This window comes from Silene latifolia, unplaced genomic scaffold (assembly GCF_048544455.1).
Source record: "Silene latifolia isolate original U9 population unplaced genomic scaffold, ASM4854445v1 scaffold_523, whole genome shotgun sequence".
Classification (NCBI taxonomy): domain Eukaryota; kingdom Viridiplantae; phylum Streptophyta; class Magnoliopsida; order Caryophyllales; family Caryophyllaceae; genus Silene; species Silene latifolia.
The window spans coordinates 1569-18522 of record NW_027413435.1 but is presented as its reverse complement, the minus strand read 5'-3'; the positions used below and the strand labels follow the sequence as shown (position 1 = coordinate 18522).

The 16954-nt window shown below is 37.7% G+C and overlaps 1 non-coding gene across 1 annotated transcript; it reads right to left on the bottom strand.

Moving 5' to 3' along the window:
- Positions 1–13702: 13702 nt before the first annotated feature.
- On the bottom strand, positions 13703–13808 carry LOC141639675 (small nucleolar RNA R71). The gene has a single exon (XR_012542625.1). It is a non-coding gene; the product is annotated as a small nucleolar RNA R71 (small nucleolar RNA).
- Between the last annotated feature and the right edge of the window lie 3146 nt (positions 13809–16954).

The following is a 16954-nucleotide window of genomic DNA, read 5'->3' as shown; positions in this document are numbered from 1 at the left end:
ATCCAGGTGAGAGTCACTAGATTGCTGTCAAGAACATCCTTAAGTACTTGAGAAGAACTAAGGACTCTATCCTTGTGTTTGGAGGAGACACTGAGTTGCGTGTTACAGGATACACGGACTCAAGTTTTCAAACAGATAGAGATGACATGAAATCACAAGTGGTTTCGTGTTTATGCTCAACGGTGGTGCCGTAGTGGAGAAGCTTCAAGGAAGTCAGAATCATGGATTCAACAACGGAGGCTGAGTACATAGCGAAGATCGGAAGCGCCAAGGAAGCTATGTGGATCAAGCAATTCACGGAAGGTCTAAAAGTAGTACCTACCGCCGATGATCCCATCACTCTCTATTGTGATAATAGTGGGACGATCTTCCAAGCTAAGGAGCCAAAGTCTAGTAATAGATCTAGACATGTACTTAGAAAGTATCATGTAATAAGAGATTTCATTGAAAGAAAGGAAATTGCGATTTGTAAGGTTGGGACGGATGACAACATAGCCGATCCGCTCACCAAGCCTTTATCGCAGGCTAAGCATGATGGGCATGTTGCGTCCATGGGACTTAAACGTGTACCAAATTTTTGTTAGATTTTGAAATGAAATAAAAGTGTTGTTTTTGTTCATGTTCATAATCACATTTGTCTTTTATCCTTAATTTATACTTTGTTACATCCAAACGGGTTGTAGAGACAATTGAACCCCGTTAAAGTGAACATGGATTAACATTATTTTGCCCATAGTTACTTATATGAGGTGACGTCTCGAAGTGACTAGAGTGTGAGGCGATTGATGGCAAGTTCAAGTGCCATACAGTCATGTGAGATGACTAGTCGATCACATAGGCAGACTGTTAGGAACATTTTGTCGGGCCTAATGACCGCTTATAGAGTTCTGGCAAATTTATATAGCCTGGTCGTGGCGAGAGCTACTATAGTGTTCTAATGAGTCGATTCTTTTGACTAGAGACTATTCGCCTAAGATGGCACAGTTTCAGATTAACTTTGATTTGTGTTACTACGACCTTCGTAAATAGGGTCAAATGGGCATATTTTGGGTTATGATGGCTGTGGCTAGTCGAAGGGAATGAGTGCGATAGGAATTGTCCACCCCTTGTCAGGGTTATAACAATATCTCAGGGCCACTCGAGGAGCAATGAACTGGAAATGCGTGGCCACGCTCGGAGGGTATCCAGTGTGGATAAATCCGGTCAATCAGTTATTCTCCAGATCGAGGAAACCACTCTCGATATGATCACTTGCAAGTACGACCTGAAAGACACCTTGCATTGAGTGGGAGATAGTAATAGGACAAGAGAATTGGTGACGCACACTTGTCGAGGACAAGTGGGAGATTGTTGGGAAATGTGTCCTCAACAATAGTGCGATCATGTGATTTAAATATCATTATTAAATCTCATTTTAAGAATACAATTGGGAAGTAATATTGTTCTCACAACTCGGTCAACATATATCGGTAATGATTGGTGACTAGAGTTTGACATTACCGCGCGTGTGACGGTGGTGATCAGTTGACCCCTAGGTCATACCTAAAGGGCAATACTCTTAATTGATTATTTAATTAATCGTATAATGTTGTGAGTTAATTAAATTACTTGAAAATTGACGGGCGATTTTGGAAGTAAAATTTACGTATCATATTTAAATGTGATTAAATAAGATACGGTCTGAGTAATTAAATTGTATAATTACTCGGATGAAATAAATTGTTTAATGTAACAATTAAATTTGAATGAATTGTTATAAATACAATCTGTTGTGATTTATAAATGGTAAAATATTTTGGCACAAGTAATTATGAAATTACTAAGTCGATTTTTGTATGTGACGTATTTTTATTAATACGTTGATTTTTAATATGTTAAAAATACATAACAATTATATGTGACATATGACATGTAACATATAGACAATTGACAAAAATAATATGGATTCCATATTACCAAAAGTGCCGAAAAATTGGGGAACATTAAGCTAGTTAATTGTTTTATTTAGTTGATAAAACATAATGATGAAAAAGCAAGTCTAGGCATGCAAGCCTATTGTTCCTTGTGAAGAACAAATTTACCATGCATTGGCTCCCCAATAGCCCTCCTCTTACACGGTTTTGGGGAAGAAAAACTATCATTGTTTTTCTTTAATTTTGCCTAATAATATACTAAAGGTAGTGTATTATTTTCATTCTATTCATTCATCCAAAAATACAAGTTCAAGTAAGAAGAAAAATCCTCTCTTTCTCTCTTACATAAACCGAAATAATTCAAGTGTTCAATATTATTTTGGTTCAATTTTCTACTAAGAATTAATATTATAACTAGTATTTGTAATATTAATTTAATTAAGAGGAGCCTTGGGTATAATACATAGGGAGAGATCTTACACTTAGATCTTTGTTCTTCCATTGGAAAAGCTCAAGAACAAGAAGAGAAAGGTGATCTCTCTTGTGCCCTAATAGCCGAAATTTACAATGTAAGGACATGATTTCTCCTCTATTTATTTTATTGTTTGCATGCATAAGATCCGTAATTAATTTTATGACAAATTATTTAGACATATAAGAGTATGTTAATATGTATACGAATCTACATTTCTTTCAGAGGCCACTATCGAGGCGGGCGGGATTAGGTGTTCGATCAAAAGAGCTTCCTAATACGTACCTCACCCCTTACTCCAGATATCTGTGAACACCCGTGTTCATTGGCATCCACGAGAGTCATTCTAGACATAGAATGCTAAGGGTAACGATTGCTTAGTGTTCATGTCTCTACTTTGTGTCTTGACATGACACGAAGTATTCGAACGGTTCCAATTTCCCATAAAAATTGGTGGCGACTCCATACAAAAATGCAAACGCTTGTTTCTCTTTTCCTCCCAATCGCCCCCGTGGGCCCCCGCTGTCCACAGACATATAAACTAAATGCAAGTCCTAAGTTCACATTGTTTATCCCGCATCAATCAAAATAAAGCCACATAGTCATTAACATAAAGAGGAAAAAGGAGATTGGAAAGATCATACCATGCGGTCTTCAATATCCTCATGTCTTGGATGTGGCGTAGTCAATTAATGTGAACAAGGATGAACAAACAATATATACAAGACTATATTAAAAGGAAAATGAACATGTTTTTGGATTTTTAAAATTTTTCAAAAATTTTATGGGTTTTGTTTTTATGAAATTAAAGAACATATTTTTGTGATTTTTCGAAATTTTTCAATTTTTATGCATTTTTGGAATATAAATTCCCATCCCCCACTTTATTTTGGACATTGTCCTCAATGTACATGTAGGAGTAGGAATAAAAAGGAAAACATGTTTTTGGATTTTTGATTTTTTTTGAAATAAAGTACAAATGCAATGATATGATATGAATGAATGCATGCTCTAACTAAATGCAATTCTATATGACATATATAGCAAATGAATGCAATCTAAACTATATTATATGATGCATGTTTTCTAGTAGACTATGGTCACTTATGATCAAACCTCCCCAAACCGATTTAAGCACTATTTCTAGTGTAGAAAAGAATAGGATTGGTCATTAGTGTCTATGCATGAATTCTAATCTATTTGCAACTAACTACATGAATCATGTGAGACAGATTACAATGCAACTATACTATATAAACTAACTAATGTAAATGCAATATGAAATATAATACAAATGCAAGCTAAATGTATATGTAAATAATTAAATGCAAGTGTAAATGTAATGCAAAGTCAAAGGAAAGGATATCTTACAAATGGTGGTTTGAGGTAGAACTCCACCAAACTAGTTCAAATTGTATAAATTCTTGTCCATAGAGCTCAAGGCTCTCAATAGAAGATCAAAATCTTGTGAACAAGCTCCAAATAAGAACAAGTATGGTTTACTTAACTTCAAGACGAAGCTTGGCCAAAGGAATTTGTCATTCATTGTTGTTTTCTTCCTCTTCTTGGCACTTGGATATTCACAATGTTTCAAACCAATTAGCCCATGATTCCTTTCATCACTAGGTATGAAGTATGGTTTATTTTCGTCCGGAGACATCCACTTACCACCTTCTTCTTCAATTTTGGTGATGATGATAGCATTTTGATTTTTCAATCCTTCCAAGGTGGAAGGAGAATTGTCATGGCTTTGATGATCGAGTTCCTTAGCAGTTGGCATTGTGGATGCCAAATTTTCACAAGTAGCTTCACGTGCAAGTTTCTCTTTGAGCTTTGCCACTAAGTAGCTTTTGTATGATGCCTTGACCTTTTGAAGAAGGTCCACCATATCCTCTCCAACAATCATTGGCTCCATGGTAGGGGCCAAGTAGTCTTCATAGGAAATGGGGAAAAGGAATTCATCTTCTTCATGGAAGCATACCTCAAGCTTCTCAAGGATGGGCTCCTCAAGTAAGGCAATCTCACAACTCCATTCCTCTTCTGCATTGAAAGACTCATATCCCACATAAGCTTCTTCCATAGGCTTGTCATCATCGCTATCTCAATACAAATAATAGATGGGGGCTTCACTCCTCTTCATTAATTCTTCCTCCACTATCTCAACATTCACATCAAATGATACACCCTCATACTCACAAAGGTTAAGAGTATTTGGCTTACTCAACTTCATATCTTCTTCATCAAATATCACACTTTCATACTCACAAGAGCTCAAAGAGATTGGCTCTTCGCATTTTTCATTTTCTTCAACAAAGGTCATTGCCTCAAATTCACATTCATGTTCAATGCTCAAGGATTGGTGGGGAGTGTTTGTTTGGGTTGTTTCTTGGGTTGCTTTCAATTGGGCAATTTGAATTGCCAACTCCTCACCATGGGTAACAGTGCTTTGGAGAACATAGTTTCTATTTTGGCTCTCTTCTAGCACTTGTTTGAAGAAGTTTTCTTGGTCTCCCATCATTTGGAGAACCATGTCTTGAATGTCAAAGTTGGGCTCATCTTTTTGTTGTGGGTGGCTGTGAAAGTGCTCATATTGTGGCATTTGGAATTGTTTGTAAAGTGAGGTTTGGGTGGATGGTTGTTGTTGATATTGGGTGTGGTGATTTTGGTGGGAAAAATTGGGGTAGTAGTTAGGATTTCCATTGTATGAATAATAAGGTAGGTTTGTGTTGACTTGCTCCTCAAACTCCCCATACCTATAGTCATACTCAAAAGATCCACCACATACTCCATATGTCAAGTCTTGGGTCATCATTATAGCCAAGATAAAGAAACAACTACAAGCATGGAAACTACACAAAATGGTAAGAACAATCCTTGAGGAACAAGTCCCTCAAGGTGAAAGCAAAATCAAAATAGACAAAACAAGTAAGAACTTAATCACATAGCACCATCCCCGGCAACGGCGCCATTTTTGATCGTGGGCGTGTCGTTGTACACCCAATCAAAACACATTTATAATACTCAACAAACAACTAGTTAGCGGTAAGTCGAGGTCGATCCATGGGACGGTGTGCTTTGGGTTCTAAGTCTATCTATCTCAATTTATGCTAGTGTCACTATTGATTTGGTTGGGTTTGTAGTTGTGTTCTAGACTAATGCAAGCAATAAAGTAAAACAAGCAATAAAAGGGAAGATGCAAACAAATGATTAAAAGTGCTAGGATATCATGGGGTGATAGGGGATTCATGGTGTTGATCATACAAACATGTTTACAAAGTTGCAAGCAATTAATGTTGTGAAGGAACCGAGTTGGTTTATATCTTACGGTTCATAGGAAGAGTTGGGTCCCGGAGTCGAATCGATTAAATTGTACAACACCTACAAGTCGACTTACTTTCCTCCTATTCAACTTCTATGCATGGTTTAACAAGACTCGAGTTGGTTTATATCTTACAAGTCAAGTTGAGTAGATAAGAGATGGTAAAAATGCAAGGATTCATAGGCTTAACATTTCATCAAACATAACATGTGCATAAAGTTGACATCACAACAAGCAAGCAATTTGATTATGAAAACATATTAGATTAAGCATTAATCAATCCCATGTTGGTTTTCCCTAATTACCCACTAATCCTAGCTAAAGAAACTACTCACCCATTATCATGTTGAACATGCTAGCAAGGTTGTCAATCATACCAACAAAGTGAAACATGATGAATAAATGAAAGTAATTAGCAATAATTAAAGAGGGATTAAGAGAATTATACCTACTAATGATTCCAATAATAAAGCAAAGAATAATAGAAGAAAGTTGATTGATTGATGAAGGGTTGTCAATCCTCCAATAATAACCCAATAATCTTCAATTACCCAAAAGTGATGAACTTGAAATAATAAACTTGAACAATAATTAAGGAGAGATTAATGTGAGATTTGTAGAAAGATTGAGATTAATCTATTCTAATCTACTCCTAATATAATCTAAGAAAGCTTGATTTAATCTAAGGAAACTTTCTACTCTAAAAACTTGATGGTTTGATTATTACAAATGGGGTATATATAGTGGGGGTTAGGTGTAAGAATTAGGGTTAATTAAGGGCTTAAATGACGATTAAGTCCCTACTTAAGGAAACGCCGGTCTTTTTGGAAGGATGGGCATCTTTCTTGAAGCTTGAAGAAACGAAATTGGTCTGCCTTGGAATCCGGGCGTCTTTAGCACGGGACGGGCGGATTTGGTGATTTCTGCCCGCGCGTCTTGTGGGGAAGACGAGCGGAATGTAGGAAGACGGGCGGATTCTTGGGAAGACGGGCGGATTCTTGGCTGTGTATTTATTTTTTTCTTCTGTCTAGCAATCCGAGCGTCTTGAGGGGAAGACGGGCGTCTTGTAAGGAAGACGGGCGTCTTCATTCTCGGGACGCGCGGATGGGCGAACAGTTTTTTCGTTTGAGCTCGGATTGTAAAACGGACGTCATTTTCTCATCCGGACTCCTATTGGAGTGATTCAAAAGCCTAGATCACTTGTTTTTTCGACGCCGTTCCATCTAGCATATTTTCAGAGCCAAAGGAGAAACCCTTGTTTCGGTGTTTGAGCGATTTCTTCTTGTAATGCCTTCCCTCTTGTCATTTTTACTTTTAACCCTTTGATCCTTCTATATACACTTTATTCCTACATCTTTGGTCATCATTCTTGCCTCCTCTTCATACTAGTCCCTTCAATATCATCAATAAGCTTCCAAATATGCACGAAAGAGGGGAATTTCCGCCTTATTATCTCCTTTTCTACAAAACATATGAAATGCACTAGAAAAGCAAATAGGAAGGTTTTGACGGATAAAATGGCTAAGGAATGTTATAATAGTATGCAAAATAGGCTCAATTAGGGGACTAAATATGCTCAAATAATGTTCACATCAAATATCTCCAAACCGAACCTTTACTCGTCCCGAGTAAAGAGGTGACAAAAACTAGACCTTTATTTAAACTAACCTACTAGTATAACCGATATGAGACAATTAGCGGGTTTCACTCCGCCCCTTCAACTCACAACAAGACAACCATGAGGTAGGAAGCCTTCTTGCAAGGCAAGGTGGGTCTTGCCAAAATGGCGACACATCCAAACATTAAGCACACAAAATCAAGTAATGGATGCATCTACAAAAGAATAGCCACTTTCCTCATCTAAGTGGCGGAAATTATCTACAAGGGAAGTAATTCAAGGGTACACACTCCTTCATAGATGCAATTTCTTCAAACTACTAAGCCTAGAAGGATACCAATAAATCACCTCCAAGTTGTGTCAAGCTAGGGTACCTTTGTCCTCAATCGTTAAATACTTTTGTCAAGAATAGACTCCCTATGGTGTTAGAAACACTGGAGGATCGCGGAATTCCCCCTCTTGCCTAGACAAGAAGAAGGGTCGTCCCCTCTCTACCATGCACAAAAATGGATACGATGGATAAGGGATCAATAGTATTTGAGTTTCATTCTGGGAGTTTGCTTTGTTGTTGTTTTTCCCCCCAATTTCATTGTGGCATATAACATTTGAGAACACTTTTTCTTTTGCCATTTCTTTTTGATTTTTTGGCATTTCAATACTTGACAACTTTCAACTTTTCTTTGCATTTCTTTTGAACATTTTCAAAGTCACCCCATATGTAGTGAGGGTGCCTTATATTTGAAGCTTTAGGAGTTCTATTTTTGCTCCTCTTTTCATTTGATGCATTTTTGCAAACTTTCTTTCACTTTTCATTTCATTGAACTCAAATTGATTTCTTTTTGTGCACATTCCCTTTGATGACAAAAATGGGTCATATAATTGTACTTCATTGAACTCAAATTAATTTAATGCATATTTATCAAATAAATATCATTTTATAAATTAATTAAATCACATTGAACAAATTGACTAGTGATTCTTGATCACATAAACAAAATGGGTCATATAATTATAATTCACAACATATTGTAATTATAATTAACCATTCATTCTTATCTCAATTGTTTCACAAACAATAAACAATTTTAGTAATAAAATATTTCAATTACTAAAATAAATCTTATTTAGTCCCATTACAATAAGATATAAATTTTCTCTCTCACAATTTAATTGTTCAATTTTAAGGAATTGATTAACATGTAACGTCATACAATTAATCAATTTGTCTATTAAGGAAATTGTCCTTTGGGTGTGACCTTAAGGGATCAACTGATCACCACCGTCAAACGACAGTAATGTCAAACTCTAGTTAGCTAATCATTACTGATAAATGTTGATCAGTTGACTATATAAATGAATCATCCCTTACGTATTCTTAATATGAGATTTAAACATGTGATCGCACTATTGTTGAGGACACATACTCCAACAATCTCCCACTTGTCCGAGACAAGTGTGCGTCACCAATTCTCTTGTCCTATTATAATTTCCCACTCAATGCAAGATGTCTCGCAGGTCGTACTTGCATTTGATCATATCTTGAGAGGTTTCCTCGATCTTGGAGTGTAAATGTCTGACCGGAATTATCTACCAAAGATACTTTCCGAGCTTGGCCACGCATTTCCAGTTCACTACTCCTGGAGTGGCCTTGAGATTTCAAATAACCCTAACAAGGGGGTGGACAATTCCTATCGCACTATTCCCTTTGTTTAGCCACAGTTCATCATAACCCAAAATATAATCATTTGACCTCATTTACGACAGTCGTAGAGCATAAATCAAAGCCAATCAGAAATTTGTGCCAACTTGGGCGAATAGTATTTAGTCAAAAGAATTGACTTATAAGAATACTATAGCAGCTCTGCCACGACCAGGCTTTATGAATTACCAGAACTCTATAAGCGGTTACGGCTCGACAGAGTGTCCCATACAGTATGTCTATGTGTTCACCTAGTCATCCCATATGACTCTATGGTACTTGAACTGGCCATCAATCGCATCAGACTCTAGTCACTTTGAGACATCAACTTCTATAAGTAACTAGGGGCGAATACTATGTCAATCCAGTTCACTTTAATGGGGTTCAATTTGTCTCTACAACCCATTTGGATATAACAAAGTAATGGGTGATTTTAATAAAATTCAAACGATAAATGCGATTATAATATATGAATAGTCAATACACTATTACTACTTCATATTTTATAATCTTTAGTGTACCTTTTACACTTGTTGAAATGCAAAAAAAGCTTCGCAAGTGGATATACCAGGTATCTATATAATTCAACTTTATGAATTGCTACTTCCTTCTATTCAATGTTATTTCTAATAACATGAATTTACCTAAGTATCTGTCTAGATTTCTTGCTAGACTTAGGCTCTTTCACTTGAAAGATGCTCCCACTGTTATCACATAACTTGTGATAAAATCTTTGGTAGAGGAATCTACTCTCATTCCCTACGTTTACCATTTTATCACAATTTACTTAGATTCCTTATGTAGAATTTGCAATGCACGAAAATAAAACACTTGTCTAGTCTCTTATTCTTAAGTCAATAAAATCAGCCTAGGATTTCGACAAATCCTTTTCGGTTTGGAAACTAAAGTTTGTGCAACCCTTCAACATATAACTTAGTTTATCATCCAAACATATGAACGAATCCTTAATTCTTCTCAAGAATCTCAAGGATGTTCTTTAAGGCTTTCACAAGCCCTATCATGGGAATTGACTTGTTATTGACTTATTATGCTCTTAGCATATGTAACATCATGGCATGTGCGTCTGTTGGCATACATGATCGTTCTAATTGCGGAAACATTAGCATATTATTTCATGTGATCGATAACATAATAGGTTCAGTGAACGACTATGACTCCATCATAGTAATTCCACTTTCATCATCATGAATAACCTATTCAACCTTGTTGATGTTAAACAGATATGAAAGATCTTATCATCATAAGACTCCCAATTCTATGCCAATATTCTCTCACATATATTCAAAAATCTAGAATACTTCGCACCTTTTCCAAGTCTCCCAATCACTCTTTCACATAAGAGAGCATTGGTACATTATTCTCAATAAGTAATATGTCATCAACATATAAGACATGGGAAAAATAATTCTCGCTCCCATTTAACTTCATGTATAATCATGATTCTTCAATCACGTGAATGAAACCATTCTCAATTATCACACGAACGAAAAGTATAATCCTTTAATGCTTGCTTAAGACCATTCTGGGATCACTTAAGAAAGCTACTCATAATATGTTAGGATTCTTAGATCTTTATCTAAGGTTTTGTGTTCCAAACACATCCTTTTCTAAATTCCCATTTTAGAAAAGCGAATTTTTAATTATCATTTGCTATTCTTCATTAAAATAAAATGCGGCAGTTCCTAACATTATTTATCTTGATTAACATCTTCATGTCAATCTATGAACTTAGGTACTCTAAAGCTCTATTTACTTTTAAGGAGACCCTCGCCTTAAGTTAAATCTACTCTTGAGTTACAATTTTTTGGATTGTAATTTTATGGCTCGTTTTTAACAAGGTCGATTTGGGACAAGGTCATAATACCATTTATTTCGAAAAGCAACATTTTAACAATAAGACATGTGTGGTATACTCCCACTCTATCTTTATAGATTATAGTTCCATTACTTTCAAAAAGTAACACAATAACTATAAGTCATGTTTGTGACGGTCTAATCTACTCCCACTCTATCTCTTAGAAATACATCTATCTTCTTAAGAGATAGCTTTGTGAGTTACAAACATATATGGTGAAGTAATTGGAAGTTTGTCAAGACTGGCATGTTATCACATAAAAGACCAGCTCTATCGGATCGTAATGCTTTAGTACTTTGTATAATTGGTTCTCTACATCATTTAAAAATTCTTTAAATTTCTCAAATGCTTCACTTTATATTTGATTAATTAAATATACCCATATCTACTTAAATCATCGGTAAAAGTGACGAAGTAGTCATAAATTCCCCTTGATGTGATGCTCATTAGAACACATACATCGGCATGTATTAGTCCCAACAAATCACTTGCTCGTGTCCCTTTACCACTAAAGGAAGTACAAATCATTTCGCAAAGGAGACAAGATTCGCATTTTCCAAATGATTGAAAATCAAATGGTCCAATAAAACTAGTCGACACTAGCCCTGATACGTGCATTTTGTATAGTGTTTTTAGCCTATTTTAGCACGTATTTCTATGTACTTTCGTACTGTTTATATTGCATTTTGCCCCCGAATTGGCTACTTTGGTTCGTTTTTTCCATTTTGTAGAAATGAACGCGAAAGTAGTGGAATCGTACCATTTTCGTCCTTTTTGCATGCATTTTGAGGAGACGGGATTTTCCAGAGTGAGACTTTGCATTGGGATGTGTGAAGGCACGGTCTACGAGGCAGTCGATCACGAGTTTGAGCTGTTTTGGAGGAATAATACTCGATCGAATGGTTTTATTACTCGATCGAGTGGTTTCCATGGCATTGGTTGGTCGATCGAGTAGTTTTATACTCGATCAAGAAGAGCTGAAAAGTGAGGTTACTCGATCGAGTAACACTTATGTTCGATCGAGTAGATTTCTTGGAGTTTTACTCGATCGAGTGGTTTCAGACTACTCGATCGAGTGGTTTTTGATGGCGTGGGCTTTAATTAGCCCGTGAACTTGTTTTAGCTTTTGGACTTAGCATATTTTCTATTTAATCATACGTCAAATAGGTCATTAGCATCTTTTATCATACATTCTATTCTATCTAAGTTTATTCTATTTTCCTGATCTTCACAAAAAAGCACTGCGTTACTTTTCTCCTTCACTGTAACTTTGCTTTCGGGGTTATTTAGCTCGGATTTGTTTGTTCTTTACGCCGCATTCTTGCGATGGTAATCTCTTTCTCTCTATTAATACAAAACTTTCTTTTATTCGTCTTAATCACTTGTTCTGCTTCCTTTTAATTTCTGCCCTAATTACTTTTTATGCATTTTTATTATTGTTTTATCATGTTGAATGTTGGTTATTTCTTTGTTATTAGTATTGACAGTATTAATAGCGATATAAGTAGCTAAATCTGTTTCATGTCGGGATTAGGGAATCTACGGTAGAAATGTGACGATGTAGTAAATAAGTTAGACGAATTAATTGTGAGATTCTGTCCCCATACCAATATAACTGTATTTACCGACTTAGTTGAGTGCACGCTTCTGAGTCACCCTTTTAATCTGGTTAAATTTAATCCTGGATCAGAAGATTGGACTAAATAGACCTGCTATGAACAGTAGACTACCTTGACGAGGACAGAAGTTAAGTTAGTGGTAATTTAGGATAGAAAGTGGACCGGAAGGACCTTTCCATATCAGCCTCGCAGTAATTTATCTAAGTTATTTACAGTTGAGTCACTGGACTACCGTAGTGAACCGAAATCCTGACATGTCCCCTCTTTATTGATAGTTTATCACTCTTTTTTCTGCCTTTACTGCTCTTTCTCTATTTCTCTTCCTTTAAACCTTTTTAGTTTAGAAATCAAATTATAAACACCCCCCATTTGTGACCAAATAGAAGGACTTTTACAGATATCTTGCCTCCTTGAGGAGATCGACCTGACTTCCCTAGCTATATAGTTAGTTTAGTTAGTTATTTTTGATCTGTATACGATAGCCCTGTCAAATTTTGGCGCCGTTGCCGGGAAGGCAATTAGCCTATCTATCTTTGTTTCGTTTATTTTATCCGTCTCAGGGAATTTTTATTCCTTGACGCAGTTCTTATTTATTTTCTTTCAGTGTTGTGCATGCCCAGGTCACACAAGTTTGAGTTAGTTTCAGCTGATTCTGAGCCAGAGAGACTGTTTAGGCATAGACTCCGTCTGCAGAGAGAATCACAAAAGAAAGACTTGAGTACTTTCGAACCAGAGCTTCAGTATTTCCTTTTTACAGAAAATCCATCTTTTGAAGAAGATACTTCCAGTTCTGTAAGCACACCAGTAAAGATGTCGAACATTGCTAGTCACTCGGAGCCTAAAGCATCATCAATTCCAAAGGGTTTCAATCTCCAGACTGAGGATGGGAATACATTTGACATCCGACCTTCCTATATCAATCTGGTGGAGAGAAATCTCTTTAGAGGTGTGGCAGGTGAAGACCCGAGGAAGCATATGGAGGTCTTTACGGACTACTGTTCTACTATCCCCGCCACAAAGGGGGTAACTCAAGACAAGGTTAAGGAGGTTCTATTTCCTTTTTCTTTGACTGACTCAGCCAGGGAGTGGCTGACTGATTTGGACCGTACGACCGCGGGGGTCAGAGACTGGGAGACCCTTGCTCTTGCTTTTTATAAGAGATATTTCCCTCCACAGCGCACCAATCAGCTTAGGGCAAAGATCACAAGTTTCTAGCAGGCACCAGATGAGACTTTCTATGAAGCATGGTCCCGTTTCAAGAAGTTGGTGAGGTCTCTTCCTCACCATGGTTTTGATCCGTGGTTTCTGCTCAACCAGTTCTACAATGGGCTATACGATGATCACAGAGCCATACTTGATGCATCATCTAATGGAAGATTCCAAGAGAACACTGACGATGATATGGGATGAGCTCTTATTAAAGAGATGGCGAACCACTGTGCTGAGTATGGAAACCCGAGGGATGGTATTAGAACAGTTCATGCAGTCGATAAGCAAGTTGTGGCTCAGCTGGAAGCCATGAATGCTAGATTTGATAAGTCGGAGCTACATTCTGCTGGGGAGCCACAGACAGTGCATTTTCTTATTAGAGGGGAGACTGTCACATGTGAGAGGTGTGGGAGCAACGACGGTCACACTGCTGTTGGCTGTCTTATGGAGAAGGAATAGGTCCTTGCCTATCAACAATACAGGCAAGGAGGGGGTTCCTACTATAACAACCAAGGGGCAGTCCATCCCAATTTGAGGTGGACAAGTCAAAATGCGCTCAATCCTACCCCTCCTCCGCAGCACCAGCAGCCGTATGTCCCTCTACTTAAGACTCAACAAGGCTTTCAAAAGCCTCTTTCCTTTCCTGCACCTAATCAAGGTGCATCATCTTCTGGTGGAGTAAGTGAGCTAGGTGAGTTGAAAACGATATTGCCGTCTTTGACAAAGCAGTGGCAGCTGAGTGATCAACAAAAAGATGCATATATCAAGGCACTTGAAACTCAAGTTGCCCAGTTAGCCGCGAACCAGTCCACAACGAAACCGGGTCATTTACCATCACAAGCTGATAAAAATCCACACGATATGGTAAATTTAATTAATTTGAGGAGCGGTCGTTCATATGAGGGACCGGACGTGTTGAAATCAGACCCGAGGAAGGAAATTATTGCTGATGAACAGTGTTCTGGTGAAGAAAAGAAGCTGACGACAAGGAAAGTACTCGATCGAGTGATTACAGGGGGTCGATCGAGTGATTTTGCTGAAGAAAGGACTCGATCGAGTAAAATTTCTACTCGATCTAGTGTACAGGAAAAAAAACTTACTCGATCGAGTGAAATTTTTGGTCGATCGAGTGACTTTGTTGAAGAAACTGCTCGATCGAGTGGTATTTTTGGTCTATCGAATAGTGTAGATAAAGAACAACTCGATCGAGAGCCTGATAGTGCTCGATCGAGTGAAAAATCGCCTGAAAGACCTCGTTCGAGAGGAAAGAAGCGTTCGAAGAATTTGGAGCTTGATCCAGCTGACACGTTGGAAGAGAGGAACAAGGGACTCGAGATACCCATCATGGTGCCCTTCCCGAGGCGTTTGCAAAGTACTAAAGCTAATCAACAATTCGGCAAATTTGCCGAACTCCTGAAAAGCTTGCAAGTCACTGTGCCATTCGCCGAACTGCTGACACAGGTACCCTCTTACCTTAAATTTATGAAAGAAATTTTTTCGCGTAGGAGGCACATTAATGATCATGAGACGGTAGCTTTAACCGAAGTAGGGACGGCCCTAGTTCAGAATACGTTACCTCCCAAACAGTCACACCCGAGTAGTTTTTCGATTCCGTCTCATATTGGTACCCATTTGATTGATAACGCGTTATGCGATCTTGGCGCTAGCGTGATTGTCTTACCGCTGTCTTTGGCTAAGAGACTTGGTTTGACAAAGTTTAATTTCACAAATATGACTGTTCAGATGGCCGACCATAGCATATCACGGCCACTGGGTGTCATAGAAGACATACCTGTTAAGATCGGGAGATTCTTTATTCCCGTTGACTTCGTTGTACTTGACATCCCCGAAGATGCCCATACCCCTATTATTTTAGGGTAGGCCATTTTTATTCACTACTCGTGCAGTAATAAACGTCGGGGGCAAGACATTGATTTTTCAGGTTGGGGACGAGGAATTGATATTCTATCAGTCTAAGTTCCGAAGGGCTCCCATGCAAGCTCAGCCTTGTAATGCCCTCTCTTCTGTTGACCCTCCTATTGACACTCCAAATGAAAATTTGGAATATTATGCTGCGATTGTGACCCCTCCGCCTCAGGTTGAGAGCAAAAAGGTGGAAATTTCGGCTGTTTTCCTTGCTGCAGGTACAGATTAAAATAATGCAGGAGCTGTCAAAGGGTATTGTGCAATTAATGTCAGTCAAAGTGGGAGTGACGGTGCCAAAGCCGGTGTGAAAGGAGTAAGAATGAGAAAAGTTCGCGCATATGTGGACGTCAACTGTACTCCTCCTAATGATTCAAATGCATGCTCGTGGAAATTGAAGAGGACGATTAATGTTGCTGAGATGACGTCCTCCAGTCAGAAGCCCTCCGAGGGGCTACTGAATTGCCTTGAGAAGTGAGCGGGGAAATGCCCCGTGTAACAAATTGTAAAAACAATTTTTTTAAAATTTTCCGTTGAATTTTATTTATTACTTTTAATTAGTACAATTAGAATTTGGACGATTTTTAGCGTAGATTAGAGACTGTAGACTGTTACTTTACGTATTTGGTATTTTGGGATATCTTTTTGGAATGTTTTTATGCAGGTTTGGGGAATTAGAAGCAAATTCAAAGGAATAATAGCGAATTCAAGAGCTTACACGAGGAAAAGAGCTCGATCGAGTACAAAAATTACTCGATTGAGTGAAATGTGTTCGATCGAGTGATTCCATATTACTCGATCGACTAAAGCTGAAAAGGGGAGTTCTCGATCGAGTAACTTTTTACTCGATCGAGAAGATGCATACAAGAAGCTCTCGATCGAGTAGTTTTAAACCACTCGATCGAGTGATTTGGGAAATGACACGCAAGGAGTTTTCTTTAACTTCTTTCTTTTTCTTTGTTAATTCATTCCCTTCATTATTTTCGACCCCCTCCCTATTATTTGCGATCAAAACACCCCAAATCCGCCATATTTCTTGCCCATTTGCCAAATCCGCCACCTACATTTTGCTACTTGTTAATTAATCGTCATTAGCCCTCTGTTTTCCCCTTGATTCACGCCCTTTTACACGATCAATTGAGGATTTTAGGGTTTCGCGGTTTTTCTATCAAAAATCGTCATCTTTGCTTGTTGATTGTCGATTAATTGCAATTTGTAGGTTCCTTATTATCATGTAAGTAATTCCTACACTTCTTTGCATTTTAATTTCTTTAATTTTGCTTATTATGAAGTGAATTAGGATTAG